Consider the following 7,650-nt stretch of genomic DNA (forward strand, 5'->3'; position numbering starts at 1 on the left):
GCTAACCAGCGCGGTAATCGCCGTGAAAAGAAGTTGAACGGTCACATGTGCAGTCTTCCGAACATAAAGTACGGCGGAATACGTTTGAAACACCAGTTTACATAAAAAAATTGCACTTACGTTTGATTCCCGTGATTTGTTATCGGACAATAGTCTTCTATGAGCTGTGATAAAGCTGACCGTGTTTCAGGCGTACTTTCAATATGGCGTCTAAACAGTAGGAGCAGCAATGCACTCTGGGATAAATCACCCGAACTTCCGCTCGGCGGTGACGTTTGGTAAGCCAATGAGCTTGTTGCGAATCCCTAGTATATAGGTCTCTGCTATAATCGATGCAATATCTCGCTTCTGTGCGTCGTCTATTTTACCATCATCAAATTGTAAATTGCGTACGACTCGAACCCCAGATTAATCGACATTTCCATAAGGACACCCCTATCACCCAGTTATGCTAATGTTGACCACCGGCAAATCCACAAAACGTTGATCTTTTGAAGACAGACAGTGAGAAGACAAAAAGAATAAGTGAGAGTAGTCAAAATAGTGCAAGGTCAAAGGCCAGAAGTTATTTAATTAGCGAATCAGATTTGTTGGGGGTCACACATGACCAATTGGAGGCTAAATTAGAAAGTGGTAACACACCGCGGTGTGTAAACAAAAACAATAACACACTGCTACATATTTTATCACGTGCCATATCAGTTGTGGAACAAGCGTAGTTATGGGATAAATAGCACTGTCATAACAGACTGTAGAGAACGGATCTGGTATGACTCCCGGTATTCGACGAAACCGTCCCTAGAGTGCACACGATGCCACCCCCCGCCTCTGATTGGACAGCAAATTGTGAGCACCATGGTCGCCTGTTACAATGTAAAACACACTCCGCCTTGTCCGACACGACGTGCTGCTCTGTGGGGATTGCTATCGCCATGTTGTCTGCTTTGGTGAATGTTCTACAGACACCACTAACCGGTAACGTAGACTGAACTGTAGAAATATAACAGAACACTTATATTTATATTGACCCAGTTTTTGTTCTTTTAGACGAATAATAGGTTTTGTTTATCATGAATCAGTGTGTCCCTTGGGTTTACAATGTTAAAGACAAATATAATAGCGAATATAGGCATATAAACGGAACCATAATTCTGACTCGATATCGAAAAAAACGAGGGAAAAATAAAAAGGAAATATAACTGCACAGATACTCCGGAAAAGGTACAAGGGAAATATAAGACCAGGTGCTCCAACGAGTAAGCGTCTTTGGTTTATCAACGACACCAGCCACACATCGAGGTCAGGTTATGTCACATTCTCAAAATGAGAACTACTGTAGGGTTAGCCAGTATTAAAAAGTCTGACCTCATATCACAACGAAATAGAATATTTCTACGTGAGTGTGATCTAACGTTCTCTTTATTGATGTTTTAATGAAAATAATGATGAAGTCTTATCCTAATTTTTCGAGCATACTTTTATCATGTTGCATTAAGATAATTAAATAAATGATAATGATACAGATAATTTTAAAGGATTTGTCTTCATGTGTTGTAAAATAATAATCAATAAATAAAACAACCAAATACAATGCTAACGTTTGCACAAAAAACCGTCATTTACTTTTTCCAACATTCATTTCTGTTGAAATATTTGCCCTCTGGTCTAAGCAAGTGCAGCTCTGAATGTACATATTTTCGACAGTATTTACGCCTATTGATCAGGCTTTTGGCGATCAATGTAAACTTATTAAGGAATAGTAGGACAAACGTGCATAGATAATAAAGCCGCGTGTTCGCCCTATTCTTAGGGGACCAGTCGACTACCTACCAGCTCTGGCCGGCGGTATATGGAGTCTATAGTACATATACATATGTTTATTACATTTTACCCAGTGAAATGTCGAAAATTATTCATTCTATAAGACATGATATTTTTCAAAGATATCGCTTTTTCTGATTCGACCAATCAGAACGCTGCTTGCAAACGACAATGGGGAAAATTAAGATTTGCATCTAGCTCTTCGTGATGTTATATGACGCAATAATGCAAGATAGAATACAAAACGTAACGATTTGGCATACATTTGTATATTTGTTAGCCATTTCCAGGCGACTGCAATGAATTCTGGGAGAGATTGAGCTGCCTTGGTATATTTTGCTATAAAATGTAGTAAACAGAATGTATAAATATATAAATAACAGTATCTTCAGTAATACCAAGTATATTTCACTCATATGGCTAATGTTTTTATCACACTCGTAAAATATAGTTTGTATTACCCAAGACATTGTTATTTTGTTACAAATCCTTTCCGACTAGATAATGATGTCCCTTTTTAGCCAATGGTAAAGCAATAGTCTAGAGCATCGACTTTTTTCTACGTGTTTTTCGATTTTTCCAAATATATAAACACACAGAAGGTGTGGACTATATTTTATGAGAATCTTACTGTTAACATTTGCTATATAGTACCAAAACTTACAAATGAAGCAAAACACCACAACTGAACAAACGGAAAACATCCATTATAAACCGCAATATTAATATTCTAGGACACCTGTACTTGAGAGGACGTCACTCACGGAAAATTCCACAGACTGTTTTATTGACCAAATCAAATGCGACCGTGAGTAAGCCTGAATGTCATGTGATATTTGGTCCATATAAAATATTTGAACCGATAGTCCTTTATATTAAGTATCTATTGTATTACACCCATGGTTGTGCTGTACAAAGGATACCAGACTATACACTGTAAGAAATTCGAATGTTAAAATATGATTATACATCAATGGTATCGAGTAGTGCTATATAAACAACAAAGTTCTTTCCAAATAAAAATTTGAAGAGGTTTTAATTTACTCAAATTGTTGAAGGCCGAATATAAATAATGGTATCATTGTTGTTTTGACCTTGAGCTGGTACGTTGCTGGCACAGAGCCAGAATTAAAAAAAAACGACGAATATCCAAAGAGATCAATAATTCAGGGTCACAAGAGAACGACTATTTAATGGGCTCTATTAGCCAAGGTTACAAGAGGACGAAAATTCAATGGGATAATATTGCCGGGGTTACAAGAGAACGACTATTTAATGGGCTCAATTAGCCAAGGTTACAAAAGGACGAATATTCAATGGGATAAAATAGCCTGTCACAAAAGGACGAATATGTAATGGGATCAATTAGCCAAGGTTATACAAAAGGACGAATATTTAATGGGATGAAATAGCTTGTGTCACAAGAGGACGAATATGAAATGGGAAGAAATATCTAGGGTCACAAGAGGATGAATATTCAATGGTTTGAAATACCCAGAGTAACAAGAGAACGAATATTCAATGGTTTGAAATACCCAGAGTGACAAGAGAACGAATATTCAATGGTATGAAATAGCTTGTATCACAAGAGGACGAATATGAAATGGGAAGAAATAGCTACGGTCACAAGAGGATGAATATTCAATGGTATGAAATAGCCGGGGTAACAAGAGGACGAATATTCGATGGGAAAATAGCAGTCAGGGTAACAAGAGGACGAATATTCGATGGGAAAATAGTAGTCAGGGTAACAAGAGGACGAATATTCGATGGGAACATAATCAGTCAGGGTAATAAGAGGACCATTGTCCATCAAGGAAGCACCGAGCCGCACAGGGAAAACGGGATTAAAACATGTAGTATTTAACTATGCAATTCAATCGATTACCACCGATCAAAACTTACCGAAATTCAGTCAATAGGTCTCAAAGAAATGTACAGAGGCATTAAAAAAGATGAAGAAAAACAAAAGTCCGGGTACAGATGGCCTTTCAGTAGAATTTTATGATAAATTATGGCCAGAGATAGGAAACATAGTTGTGGAATCATTAAATGAGGCATATCACTATGGGGAGCTCAGTGAAACGCAAAAAAATGGATTGGTAACGTTAATTTATAAGAAAAATGAAATACACAAATTAGAAAATTGGAGACCGATAACGCTTTTGAACATAGACTACAAAATATCAGCGCATGTATTAGCAAATAGATTAAAAAAAGTTATGCATAAAATAATACACACTGACCAAAACGGTTATATTAAAAACAGATTTATAGGATTTAATATCAGACAAATACAAGATATTATTGATTATTCAGAAAAATTTAATATAGATACTTGTATTTTATTTCTTGACTTCAAAAAACTTTTGATTCGATAGAATGGGAATTTATGTACACATATTTAGAGAAGTTTGGATTTGGGGAATCATTTATTCATTGGGTAAAAACACTTTATAAAAATATTAGGGGAATGGTTAAAAATAACAATTGGTTGACAGGAGACTATGGAATTTCAAGGGGAATAAGACAAGGATGTCCACTTTCTTGCTTAATTTTTGTTATTGCGGTCGAGGTGTTAGCTATAAAAATAAGGATTGAGCCAAATATTTCGGGATTTAAACTTAAAAGAAGGCACGTGAAGATAGCACAATTAGCGGACGACACAACATTATTTTTAAAATATGGTGACATTGAAAACGCAATAAAAGTTGTAAAAGAATTCGGGAAGTTATCAGGACTAGAACTAAATGAGGGTAAAACAGAGGGTCTATTATTAGGACCCAACAAGCGGAGAAATAACTTGTATACTGGTATTAATTGGCGAGCAGAAGTAAAATCGCTTGGGATATATTTTGGAACTAATAAGAAAGTATGTAGTAACTTGAATTGGCAAGACAAAAAAACAACGGTAGATGAAATGTTAAAAAACTGGAAAAAAAGAAAACTCACAATGATTGGGAAAATATTAGTGGTGAATTCTTTGATCATTCCAAAAGTTACTTACCTAGCCAATGTACAAACGATTGAAAACAATAATATTAAGGAACTAGAAAAGAGCATACATGAGTTCGTATGGGACGGTAAACGGGAAAAAGTTAAAAGAAAAACTCTAATAGGAACATATGAAAAGGGAGGACTGAATATTAGAGATATTGAGTCCCATATTAAAATGATGAATATAACTTGGATAAAAAGGCTAGTAGACAAAACTGATTCAAACTGGAAAACAATTCCCATTGATCTTCTTATCAAATTTGGTCAAAATCTTCTTATTTTCAAGATGAACATTGATAAGATAGATAATCTCATTACTAGAAATGAGTTTTTACCACCCTTTTATAGAGGTATTTTAGATTCATGGATTAGCATTAATGGGGGGTATAGAAAAAAAAGCTCTAACTTTGCAAATATTCGACAGGAGGTTATATGGGGAAATAGAAATATTAAAATTAAAGGGAAATGTCTATTGATAGATAATTTCATTGAGAGCGGGCTGATATTTATAGATGATATTCTTAATGAAAATAATGAAATAGATGAAATAAATATTCTACATAAACTGAAAAATAAACGAAACTGGATTAGTGAAATAACGCAATTGAAAAAAGCTATACCATTCGAATGGAAGCGGACAATTAAGTCACAGATATCAAAACATACAAAAGTTAAAACAACAGCGCGGATTCAAATTTATGATAAAAGAAACTCAAAATATATTGCAGTTGAACAACTTACAAATAAGAGTGTATATGACATACTTGTTTCTCACAAATTTGAGCAAACACATTGCAGGCAATTGTGGAGAAATACTTTTGATATAGCACATACACAAACTTACATTGATCTTATGATTTTTATATTTAAATGTTTAGAAGACAACAAACAAAAAATGTTCAGATGGAAACTATTTCATAATATTATCCCGGCAAAATGGCATCTTTATAGATGGAAAATAGAAGAAGACGAAATGTGTAATGTATGTAAAATACAAGAAAATTATTTACACTATTTCATAGAATGCAAATACTTGAATGAATTTTGGCAGCAAATTGAACATTTATTCCAAGGTTATGGATATACAATAAATCCTAGAAAATTACATTACCTTATCATGGGGTACAAAAATGAGCATACTAACTGTAAAGAATTGAATATAACTTTTACACTAATAGGCTATACAATATTCAAAACTTATCATCGAAGTGATCAAAAAAAGAAATCAATCATATTATCTAGGATGTTTAAAGAGAAAAACAGTGTCCTCACCTGTTGTAGTAGGTACGAAAAGAAACACAGCATCCGCAGTAAGATCTCCTAGAGAAAATAAAACAATACATTAAAATGATCGGTATAGTGAGTAATGTACCTATGTCACAATATGGTGAGCCTCGGGGAGTTATATGTCACGCGATCCTATGTGACAATTACATCTGGTGAAGGTATCTATGTTACACGTGATCCTAAGTGACCATTAAATCTGTCGAGAGATAAACCATGTAGTATTTAACTATGGAATTCAATCGACCACCATCGTTCAAAACTTACCGAAATTCAGTCAATAGGTCTCAAAGAAACAAAAATAGGTTTTAGAAATGGTAATTCTCGTCTGAAAATACCTAAGATCACAGGTAATCCTAGTCTGCTTAGATTGGATTGCTTAGTGTGAGGTATTATCTAAGATGTTTAAAGAGAAAAACAGTATGCTCACCTGTTGTAGTAGGTACGAAAAGAAACGCAGCATCAGCAGTAAGATCTCCTCGATATATGTGACAAGCGATTCTATGTGACAATTAAATGTGGTGAGTGATATATGTGACATATTGACAGTGACAGATTGTGTGTCGGTATATCGAAGCTCCAGACCTCGGTTTGTCGAGTCCCCTTGATACTGTAACACAGTGGCGTTGTGGGCGGAGGTGGGATTAAGGTACAATAGCCAGCACATTCCATTGTCACCGTCAGGCGTGCCATAATTAGTAATCTGCACCTTTGCGGTCGGAAGAGCATGGAATTCAAAGGCAGACAGCCCCTGGTACGGACCAGGACTGATCATTTGGACGCCATACTGGACTAGCGTTGTGTTGACATCAGCATTTGGTCAGTGTTGTGTGAAGACGAACAAATCGGCCACAACAGGAAAGGGTTCAAGTCTTCAAGCGAATAGTTGTTCTCGTTCTTTGGACGTCCACCACCGCGTGAACAAATCACAGAAGCGATGAAGCTACAAACTGAAGCAGAATAAATATTACATACCAGTGTATGTTTATTAAGCTATGTCATCAGGACTGCATGTTTTCTGTTGAGACGGTTGCCAGTTAGATACATCTTCCATCAGATTAGACTTATAATTTGTAAATGTGAAAGGCTGTGTGAAGTTAGCTCAACATACGACATACGACATTCAACATTCAAAAAAATCATATCTTGTGTTTTACTAGCCAACGAGGGAACTTTTGAATGTTCAGCGGCTCGACATACGACATACGACATTCAGATTTTGAATGCTCAGCCGCTCAACATACGACATTCAGATTTTGATTTTGAATGTTCAGCCGCTCAACATACGACATACGACATTCAGATTTTGAATGTTCAGCCGCTCAACATACGACATACGACATTCAGATTTTGATTTTGAATGTTCAGCGGCTCGACATACGACATTCAGATTTTGAATGTTCAGCCGCTCAACATACGACATACGACATTCAGATTTCGATTTTGAATGTTCAGCGGCTCGACATACGACATACAACATTCAAAACTTCATATCTTGTGTTTTTTACCAGCCAACGAGGGAACTTTTGAATGTTCAGATCGCAATAG

The 7,650-nt window shown here is 35.7% G+C and overlaps 1 long non-coding RNA gene across 1 annotated transcript; it reads right to left on the bottom strand.

The window, feature by feature from the left end:
* Window positions 1-544: 544 nt before the first annotated feature.
* LOC117318597 lies at window positions 545-6,140 on the bottom strand. Its single transcript, XR_004530415.1, has 2 exons — window positions 6,091-6,140; window positions 545-990 (listed from the first exon to the last, which is right to left on the bottom strand). It is a non-coding gene; the product is annotated as an uncharacterized LOC117318597 (long non-coding RNA).
* Between the last annotated feature and the right edge of the window lie 1,510 nt (window positions 6,141-7,650).

The sequence above is a fragment of the Pecten maximus genome, unplaced genomic scaffold, assembly GCF_902652985.1.
Source record: "Pecten maximus unplaced genomic scaffold, xPecMax1.1, whole genome shotgun sequence".
Classification (NCBI taxonomy): Eukaryota; Metazoa; Mollusca; class Bivalvia; order Pectinida; family Pectinidae; genus Pecten; species Pecten maximus.